At 44.1% G+C, this 10,848-nt stretch overlaps 1 non-coding gene across 1 annotated transcript; it reads right to left on the bottom strand.

The window, feature by feature from the left end:
• Window positions 1–9,565: 9,565 nt before the first annotated feature.
• On the bottom strand, window positions 9,566–9,672 carry LOC115894495. The gene has a single exon (XR_004054600.1). It is a non-coding gene; the product is annotated as a U6 spliceosomal RNA (small nuclear RNA).
• Between the last annotated feature and the right edge of the window lie 1,176 nt (window positions 9,673–10,848).

Raw genomic sequence — 10,848 nt, 5'->3', positions numbered from 1 at the left:
CTTCCTATCCATGAGCATGGTATGTTTTTCCATTTGTTTGTGTCCTCTTTTATTTCACTGAGCAGTGGTTTGTAGTTCTCCTTGAAGAGGTCCTTCACATCCCTTGTAAGTTGGATTCCTAGGTATTTTATTCTCTTTGAAGCAATTGTGAATAGAAGTTCATTCCTGATTTGGCTCTCTGCCTGTATGTTACTGGTGTATAAGAATGCTTGTGATTTTTGCACATTAATTTTGTATCCTGAGACTTTGCTGAAGTTGCTTATCAGCTTAAGGAGATTTTGGGCTGAGACAATGGGGTTTTCTAAATATACAATCATGTCATCTGCAAACAGGGACAATTTGACTTCTTCTTTTCCTAACTGGATAACCTTGATTTCTTTCTCTTGCCTGATTGCCCTAGCCAGAATTCCAACACTATGTTGAATAGGAGTGGTGAGAGAGGGCATCCCTGTCTTGTGCCAGTTTTCAAAGGGAATTTTTCCAGTTTTTGCCCATTCAGTATGATATTAGCTGTGGGTTTGTCATAAATAGCTCTTATTATTTTGAGGTACGTTCCATCAATACCGAATTTATTGAGCGTTTTTAGCATGAAGGGCTGTTGAATTTTGTCAAAAGCCTTTTCTGCATCTATTGAGATAATCATGTGGTTCTTGTCTTTGGTTCTGTTTATATGCTGGATTACGTTTATTGATTTGCGAATGTTGAACCAGCCTTGCATCCCAGGGATGAAGCCCACTTGATCATGGTGGATAAGCTTTTGGATGTGCTGCTGAATCCGGTTTGCCAGTATTTTATTGAGGATTTTTGCATTGATGTTCATCAGGGATATTGGTCTAAAATTCTCTTTTTTTGTTGTGTCTCTGCCAGGCTTTGGTATCAGGATGATGTTGGCCTCATAAAATGAGTTAGGGAGGATTCCCTCTTTTTCTATTGATTGGAATAGTTTCAGAAGGAATGGTACCAGCTCCTCCTTGTACCTCTGGTAGAATTCAGCTGTAAATCCATCTGGTCCTGGACTTTTTTTGGTGGGTAGGCTATTAATTGTTGCCTCAATTTCAGAGCCTGCTATTGGTCTACTCAGGGATTCAACTTCTTCCTGGTTTAGTCTTGGGAAAGTGTAAGTGTCCAGGAAATTATCCATTTCTTCTAGATTTTCTAGTTGATTTGCGTAGAGGTGTTTATAGTATTCTCTGATGGTAGTTTGCATTTCTGTGGGGTCGGTGGTGATAACCCCTTTATCATTTTTTATTGCATCTATTTGATTCCTCTCTCTTTTCTTCTTTATTAATCTTGCTAGTGGTCTGTCAATTTTGTTGATCTTTTCAAAAAACCAACTCCTGGATTCATTGATTTTTTGGAGGGTTTTTTGTGTCTCTATTTCCTTCAGTTCTGATCTGATCTTAGTTATTTCTTGCCTTCTGCTAGCTTTTGAATGTGTTTGCTCTTGCCTCTCTAGTTCTTTTAATTGTGATGTTAGAGTGTCAATTTTAGATCTTTCCAGCTTTCTCTTGTGGGCATTTAGTGCTATAAATTTCCCTCTACACACTGCTTTAAATGTGTCCCAGAGATTCTGGTATGTTGTATCTTTGTTCTCATTGGTTTCAAAGAACATCTTTATTTCTGTCTTCATTTCATTATGTACCCAGTAGTCATTCAGGAGCAGGTTATTCAGTTTCCATGTAGTGGAGCGGTTTTGATTGAGTTTCTTAGTCCTGAGTTCTAGTTTGATTTCACTGTGTTCTCAGAGACAGTTTGTTATAATTTCTGCTCTTTAACATTTGCTGAGGAGTGCTTTACTTCCAATTATGTGGTCAATTGTGGAATAAGTGCGATGTGCTGCTGAGAAGAATGCATATTCTGTTGATTTGGGGTGGAGAGTTCTATAGATGTCTATTAGGTCTGCTTGGTGCAGAGATGAGTTCAATTCCTGGATATCCTTGTTAACTTTCTGTCTCGTTGATCTGTCTAATGTTGATAGTGGAGTGTTGAAGTCTCCCATTATTATTGCGTGGGAGTCTAAGTCTCTTTGTAAGTCTCTAAGGACTTGCTTTATGAATCTGGGTGCTCCTGTATTGGGTGCATATATATTTAGGAGAGTTAGCTCTTCCTGTTGAATTGATCCCTTTACCATTATGTAATGGCCTTCTTTGTCTCTTTTGATCTTTGATGGTTTAAAGTCTGTTTTATCAGAGACTAGGATTGCAACCCCTGCTTTTTTTTTATTCTCTATTTGTTTGGTAGATCTTCCTCCATCTCTTTATTTTGAGCCTATGTATGTCTCCGCATGTCAGATGGGTCTCCTGAATACTGCAGACTGATGGGTCTTGACTCTTTATCCAGTTTGCCAGTCTGTGTCTTTTCATTGGAGCATTTAGTCTATTAACATTTAAGGTTAATATTGTTATGTGTGAACTTGATCCTGCCATTATGATATTAACTGGTTATTTTGCTCGTTAGTTGATGCAGTTTCTTCCTAGCCTCGATGGTCTTTACATTTTGGCATGTTTTTGCAATGGCTGGTACCGGTTGTTCCTTTCCATGTTTAGGGCTTCCTTCAGGGTCTCTTGTAAGGCAGGCCTGGTGGTGACAAAATCTCTAAGCATTTGCTTATCTGTAAAGGATTTTATTTCTCCTTCACTTATGAAACTTAGTTTGGCTGGATATGAAATTCTGGGTTTAAAATTCTTTTCTTTAAGAACGTTGAATATTGGCCCCCACTCTCTTCTGGCTTGTAGAGTTTCTGCCGAGAGATCTGCTGTTAGTCTGTTGGGCTTCCCTTTGTGGGTAACCCGAACTTTCTCTCTGGCTGCCCTTAAGATTTTTTCCTTCATTTCAACTTTGGTGAATCTGGCAATTATGTGTCTTGGAGTTGCTCTTCTGGAGGAGTATCTTTGTGGCGTTCTCTGTATTTCCTGAATTTGAATGTTGGCCTGCCCTACTAGGTTGGGGAAGTTCTCCTGGATGATATCCTGAGGAGTGTTTTCCAACTTGGTTCCACTTTCACCCTCACTTTCAGGCACCCCAATCAGACGTAGATTTGGTCTTTTTACATAATCCCATACTTCTCGTAGGCTTTGTTCATTTCTTTTTCTTCTTTTTTCTTTTGGTTTCTCTTCTCACTTCATTTCATTCATTTGATCCTCAATCGCTGATACTCTTTCTTCCAGTTGATCGAGTCGGTTACTGAAGCTTGTGCATTTGTCACGTATTTCTCGTGTCATGGTTTTCATCTCTGTCATTTCGTTTATGACCTTCTCAGCATTAATTAGTCTAGCTGTCAATTCTTCCACTCTTTTTTCAAGATTTTTAGTTTCTTTGCGCTGGGTACGTAATTCCTCCTTTAGCTCTGAGAAGTTTGATGGACTGAAGCCTTCTTCTCTCATCTCATCAAAGTCATTCTCCGTCCAGCTTTGATCCATTGCTGGCGATGGGCTGCGCTCCTTTGCAGGGGGAGATGCGCTCTTATTTTTTGAATTTCCAGCTTTCCTGCCCTGCTTTTTCCCCATCTTTGTGGTATTATCTGTCTCTGGTCTTTGATGATGGTGACGTACTGATGGAGTTTTGGTATAGGTGTCCTTCCTGTTTGATAGTTTTCCTTCTGACAGTCAGGACCCTCAGCTATAGGTCTGTTGGAGATTGCTTGAGGTCCACTCCAGACCCTGTTTGCCTGGGTATCAGCAGCAGAGTTTGCAGAAGATAGAATATTGCTGAACAGCGATTGTACCTGTCTGATTCTTCCTTTGGAAGCTTCCTCTCGGGGGTGTACTCCACCCTGTGAGGTGTGGGGTGTCAGACTGCCCCTAGTGGGGGATGTCTCCCAGCTAGGCTACTCAGGGGTGAGGGACCCACCTGAGCAGGCAGTCTGTCTGTTCTCAGATCTCAACCTCCGCGTTGGGAGATCCACGGCTCTCCCCAAAGCTGTCAGACAGAGTCGTTCGCATCTGCACAGGCCTCCGCTGCTTCCCCTGTTGGTCTTCAGCTGTGCGCTGTCCCCAGAGGTGGAGTCTACAGAGACAGGCAGGCTTCCTTGAGCTCCTGTGAGCTCCACCCAGTTCGAGCTTCCCAGCGGCTTTGTTTACCTACTTAAGCCTCAGCAATGGCGGGCGCCCCTCCCCCAGCCTTGCTGCTGCCTTGCGGATAGATCGCCGCAGACTGCTGTGTTAGCAATGAAGGAGTCTCCGTGGGCGTGGGACCCTCCCGGCCAGGTGTGGGATATATTCTCCTGGTGTGCCTGTTTGCTTAAAGCGCAGTATTGGGGTGGGAGTTACCCGATTTTCCAGGTGTTGTGTGTCTCAGTTCCCCTGGCTAGGAAAACGGATTCCCTACCCCCTTGCGCTTCCAGGTGAGGCGATGCCTCGCCCTGCTTCAGCTCTCGCTGGTCAGGCTGCAGCAGCTGACCAGCACCGATTGTCCGGCACTCCCTAGTGAGATGACCCCAGTACCTCAGTTGAAAATGCAGAAATCACCGGTCTTCTGTGTGGCTCACGCTGGGAGTTGGAGACTGGAGCTGTTCCTATTCGGCCATCTTGCTCCGCCCCCCCCGGAAATTCTTTTGTTTAAGAATGTTATCTCTGCAAGCCTAATCTCTTCTGGCTTGTAGGGTTTCTGCTGAGAGGTCTGCTGTTAGTATGATGGGCTTTCCTTTGTAGGTGACTCAATCTTTCTCTCCGGCTGCCCTGAAAATATTTTCCTTCATTTTTACTTGGAGAATCTGATGATTATGTGTTTTGGGGTTGGTCTTCTCATGGAGTGTCTTACTGGCTTTCTCTGAATTTGGACATTGGTCTGTCTTGCTAGGTTGGGGAAGTTCTTCTGGATGACATCCTAAAGTATGTTTTTCAAGTTTGTTCCGTTCTCCCCATCTTGTTAAGATACCCTGGTTAGTTGTAGGTTTGGTTTTTCACATAATCCCATAGTTCACAGAGGTTTTGCTCATTCCTTTTCATTCTCGTTTCTCTAATCTATTCTGCTTGCCTTATTTCAGCAAGATTGTCTCCAGGCTCTGATGTCCTTTCTTCTACTTGGTCTATTTAGCTATTGATACTTGTATTTATATTGTGAAGTTCTCATGGTGTGTTTTTCAGCTCCATCAGGTCATTTATGTTCCTCTCTAAACTGGCTATTCTGGTTAACAATTCCTGTAATGTTTTATCATGATTCTTAGCTTCTTTCTTCTTTGCATTGGGTTAGAATATACTCCTTTAGCTCAGCATAGTTTGTTATAACCCAGTTTCTGAAGCTTGCTTCTGTCAATTCATCCATCTCAGCCTTAACCCAGGTCTGTGCACTTGTTGGAGATTTGTTGAAATCATTTGGAGAAGTGACACTCTGCCTTTTTGAGTTTTCAGTGTTTTTACTTTGATTCTTTCTCATCTTCATGGATTTATCTACCATTGATCTTTGAGGCTGCTGACCATTGGATTGTGTTTTCTGTGTGGAATTTTTCATTTTTGTTGTTGCTGATTTCTGTTTGTTTTTCTTTCAGCAGTCAGGCCACTGTTCTGTATGGCTGCTGTGGTTTGCTGGGGGACCACTCCAGATTCTATTTCCTGGGTTCCTCCTGCACCTGGAGGTATCACCAGTGGAGGCTGCAAAACCCAAGATGGTAACCTGTTTCTTCCTCTGGGACCTCTGTCCCAGAGGGGGACCAACCTGATGCCGGTCAGAACACTCCTGCATGAGGTGTCTGGAGACCCACATTGGGAGTTCTTACCCAGTCAGGCGGAATGAGTTCAGGAACCCACTCAAATAAGCAGTCTGGCTGCCCCTTGGTGAAGCAGTGTGCATTACTGGAGGAATACTCCTCATTTGAGCTGCCGTGACTCTCCCAAGCTGGCAGGCAGAAAAGAATAAGACTGCTGACCTCAGATACCACAGGCGCCACTTCTTCTAGGGGCTTATCCCAGAGAGGTCAAAGTTCTGCTCATAAATCCCTGGCTGGAGTTGCTGAAAATCCCACAGGGAGGCCCTGCCCAGTGAGAAGGAATAGGTGAGGAAACTGGTTAAAGAAACAATCTGGCCATGGACTGTCACAGCTACTGTGCTGTGCTGTGGGGAATTGCTCCTGGCCCAAACCACTCAGTCTCATTGGTACCAGTGGCAGGGGAAAACAGCTGACTGGAACTGCAGTGATGGCAGCGACTCCACTCCCACCAGAACTCTGTCTTCTTAGGTGGTCTCCAGCCTGCTGTGTTGGCCAGTGGGGATACCAAGCAAGTGGGTTTTAGCTTGTGGGGTTCCATGGAAAGGAGTCAACTGAGTGAGGCTGCTTGGCTCCCTGGTTTCAGCCCCATTTCCACGAGAATGGATGGATCTTTTACCTCACCACAGTTCCCAGAGTTGGAGTATGCAAAGACTCTTGTGTCTTAGTGTCTGCTCAAGTGGCACCTGTATGCTCCTGACCTACAGGTTGCAAAAATCTGTGGGAAAAGCATGCTTTCCAGGGTAGGATAGGACAATCCCTCCCAGGCCCCTTGGCGGAGGGAGGGAGCTCCCTTTGTCCCATAAACTCCTGGGTGTTTCCTCGCTCCACTTTGCTTTTCCTCACTGTCTGTGGGTTGTGCCAATTGCCTAGTCAGTCCCATTGAGAGAACCTGTGTACCTCAATTGACGATGCAGAATTCACTCACCATTTTCGTTTTTCTCGGTGGGAGTCATAGACCGGAGCTGTTTCCATTCGGCCATCTCGGATGCTCCATCTTTTTTAAGTTATCAGAGTTCTTGTTCTGGTTCTTTCTCATCTGTATGGGCTGATGTTCTTTTAGCTATGATTTGAGAACAGTTAGCTGACTTTTTTTCTGAATGTTTTCAAAGGGCTGCAGCTTTGTGTGAGGCCTTTATTTGTAGCTGAATTTTTGTCCTTGGTTTCATGGGGGGTGTGTTAGCAAAACACTTTTGGTATTGAAGTTTGGGCTGTTATCCTGCAGATGGCATTTAAGCATAATAGCTGAGTGGGCACTTTAGCCATGTGGCTCCTCTGTATTTTCTCACAATGGGAGCCATGCTGCTTCTCAGTGTTCTGACATGGTGGGTTCCTCTCCTACTTGAGTGCTAGCTATAGATCTTGGTTTGACACTTCCAGGCTGCACACCATGGCCCTGGGGTAAGCTCAGGCTTTATGTTCCCCTTCCAGCTTGGAAGGAGCAGGGGAAGGAACCTTGACAGTGGCTGTGGCAGAGGGCCTTTCATTTGTCTCTTGGGGCTTCACCATCCCAAGAGAAATGCAGAGTCACCACCACTCTGCAATTGGCCCAGCAGTGGGATGGCTGCATTGTGGGTCCAAGCTGGGGGTCCCTGCCTGGTGATGAGTAGCAGGACCAAAGGGCTTATAGTGGAGACAAACTGACCTTTCCTCCTTTGGGTGCTATCGTTTGCTGGAGGCATGGGTAAAACACTCAGGGTTTTTGCTCTTCCACCAGTCTGAGTGCAGCAAGGACAGTACCACTGTATTGGCAGTGGCAGAGGGGTTTTAGTTGCCTCCGGGAGCTCCCCCTCAGAGAAACACAGAGTCTTTGCTACAGGGAATGCTCAGCCAGGGGTGGGGTGGCTTTGCTACTCGGCCAATCTGGGGACCCTGATATGATTCAGCTGTGTCCCCACCCAAATCTCATCTTGAATTGTAGCTCCCATAATTGTGGGAAAGGCCGGGTGGGAGAGAATTAATCATGGGGGTAGTTTCCCTCATACTGTTCTCATAGTAATGAATAAGTCTCAGGAGATCTGATGGCTTTATAAAGGTTTCCCCTTTTGCTTGACTCTCATTTCTCTGTTGCCTGCTGCCATGTAAAACATGCCTTTCACCTTCCACCATGATTGTGAGGCCTCCCAAGTTACATGGAACTGTGAGTCCATTACACCTCTTTTCCTTTAAAAATCACTCAGTCTTGGGTGTCTTTATTAGCAGCATGAGAACAAGTTGATACAGACCCCACTTAGTGAAGAATGGGAGTTCGGGGGCTCACAGAAAGGAGAGAATGGGCTCCTCTCTGTATGGTAACTGTGGTATGATGGAAGCACGAATGAAGTGCTCAGGTTCCTTGTTTCTTCTCCAGTCTGAGGTGTTCAGGTGGGGCCTGGGTGTTCAGGTGTTTGTACTGGGGGCCCATGTTGAGAGGCACTGCCCAGTGAGGAGAAGCAAGGATGGGGACTTGCAATGGAGAACCGCTGGGCCACTTTTCCTAAGACAGTTATTTGTGCTGGGGGCCCACATTAGTCCCTAATTACAGTGCTCTCTCCAGAACCTGAGGGCAACAGGGGCAATGGCTGCAGAGCAACAAAAATGGCAGCCTGCCTGCTCCTTCTGGAAGCTCCATCTCTGGGAAATGCAGGAATGCTACTGGCCTGAGAGTCCAGGCAAGTGATGGCTGGGGTCCTAGGTTGGAAGGCCCTGCCCAGTGAGTAGTAGCAGGGTCAGGGACCCATGTGGAAAATAGTCTGGCTCCTTTATCATAAGGCAGCTGTGCTGTGCCAGGGGTCCACATTAGTCCCTAATCACTGTGCTTCCTCCAGAGCCTGTGGGCAACCGGAGTGATGGCCATGGAACTATAAAAATGTCATCCTGTCTGCTCCCTCTGGGAACTCCATCCTAGAGAAGTGCACAGCTGCTTCTGGCCCCAGAGCTCAGGCAGGATTGGGGTGGCCATGCTACTGTCCTAGGCTAGTGGGCCTTGTCTCCCAAGATGAAGTGGAGGTGAGGCCTTCAGTTTGTCCTCTGACTAGCCTCATGGATTCAGCTCCTATGTTAAGGGTGTACCAGGGAGCCTAGCCTGGTGCCAGGGTACTGGCAACCCAGGGCTCCCAGAATTCTGTGTGTGCCTAAGTGGCAGCTCTGCCCAGCCTCCACATAGCTCTCTCTGTTAGTGTGGAGGCACTGATTGAGGGTAGGTCATAGTGGATCTCTTGAGCCCAGGGTTGCAAAGGACTGAGGCAGAAATGTGGGTCCCCGGAGACTCTCACTCACTTACTGCTTCCCCATAGTGGGGGTCCTGCCATGGCTCCGAGACATTCCCTGGTGGGCAGCTGTTCTGTCTCACCCCTCTCCATTCTCCTAGGTTGTATTGCTTCCTTGGTGAATCCCAATGTGTCCACTTGCGTGGTCTAGCTGAAGAGCTTGTGTTTATCTGCAACTATTTCTTCTCTCCTGGTGAGTGGCACAAACCAGCTACTTCTAGTTAGCAAACTTTCACATTATTTTTTTTTTTTTTTTTTTTTTTGGGAGAATTGACATTTTCCTTTATTCAGATCTTCAATTTTGTTACAATGTTTTTAGTGTACATCCTCTGCACATTTTTGCTAAGTATATTTCTTTTTTTTTTTTTTTTTTTATTTTTTTTTTTTTTTTTATTTTTTATTATACTTTAAGTTCTAGGGTACATGTGCATAACGTGCAGGTTTGTTACATATGTATACTTATGCCATGTTGGTGTGCTGCACCCATCAACTCGTCAGCACCCATCAATTCATCATTTATATCATGTATAACTCCCCAATGCAATCCCTCCCTCCTCCCCCCTCCCCCCTCCCCATGATAGACCCCAGTGTGTGATGTTCCCCTTCCCGAGTCCAAAAAAATATGGAACGCTTCACGAATTTGCGTGTCATCCTTGCGCAGGGGCCATGCTAATCTTCTCTGTATCGTTCCAATTTTAGTATATGTGCTGCCGAAGCGAGCACACATTATTTTTTAATTTAGTAAAAGAATGAGTAAATGAAAGAAAATATTAGCTTTTTAACTTCTTACTTTTTTAATTAACAAATATTTCAGGCAAATAATATTGTATCTCCACTTTTTCCCCTAAGTTTGGGGAGGTCAAAAATTCTATTCTTATTGTTAAGATTCTGATCATTCTGTTTATAACCTAAGTTCCAACAAATTAAAAAGAAAAAGGAAAATAAAAACGCCTTGCAAGAGTATGTATTCAACTCTTGTTGAATATCCCCAATTCTGTGAAATCACTTGTTGAGCTTAAAGTTCTCTACAGGATTATGCACTAAGATACTTTTTCTGCTTAAAGTCCTTGTGTTTTCCTTCATTCCTTGAAGCAAGAATTTACGTTAGTTCTTGTCAGTCTCTCACTCTTAATGCTGCTATGAGCAGTGTTTTCCTTTGGTGTAATAGGAAAGATAATGATCAAGTTTCCCAACAAAGGCCAAAATAGCAATGGTTGAGCAAGATACAATTTTAATGTTTGCTCACACTGCAGTCCAAATATAAGTAGCCTAGGGCTGCTATGAACATTCCTCAGTGTGGATATGATATCCTAAACTCTTGGATTCCATATTGTGGCCTAAAGTTGTTGCTTCAGCACCTTTCAAAAAGATTATTTTCTATTCGTGGGAAAAGTTGGAAGAGAAAGTAAAGAGCATGTCCCTTTTTACTAATGGTGTGACTCAGCTTTCATAAATACATTCATTTATAATACATTGGCCGGTCCTCAGGTACATGATCATATCTAACTACAGGTAATCAGGCATATGTAGTCTTGGGTTGGCGACCAGGTACCACCCAAAATCTTGTGGTTCTCTATCTAAAGGAATAGAATCACATGAATAAAGGGTAACAAAAAGTAGCCTTTATCACAACTGTCATTATTCATCTTTAAATGGATCTATCCCCAAATTGATCCATTAATCACAGTCTTCATTCTCAGTGATCATTGTAATTATTTGAATACCTAATTTCCCAGTATATTCTGTATAATGCTATCCCATAGAGAATATATATACAAATCTTGCTGAATACAAGTGATCTGTCTGAATGCAGCAAGATTTGTATATGTATTCACTATGGGATAGCATTATATTTTATATTATTCAAATAATCACATTTCTTTCTAATAATTATGAATT

This window comes from Rhinopithecus roxellana, chromosome 17 (assembly GCF_007565055.1).
Source record: "Rhinopithecus roxellana isolate Shanxi Qingling chromosome 17, ASM756505v1, whole genome shotgun sequence".
NCBI lineage: Eukaryota > Metazoa > Chordata > Mammalia > Primates > Cercopithecidae > Rhinopithecus > Rhinopithecus roxellana.
Note: the sequence above shows the minus strand (reverse complement) of the source record. Positions and strands in the feature narration are given on the sequence as shown.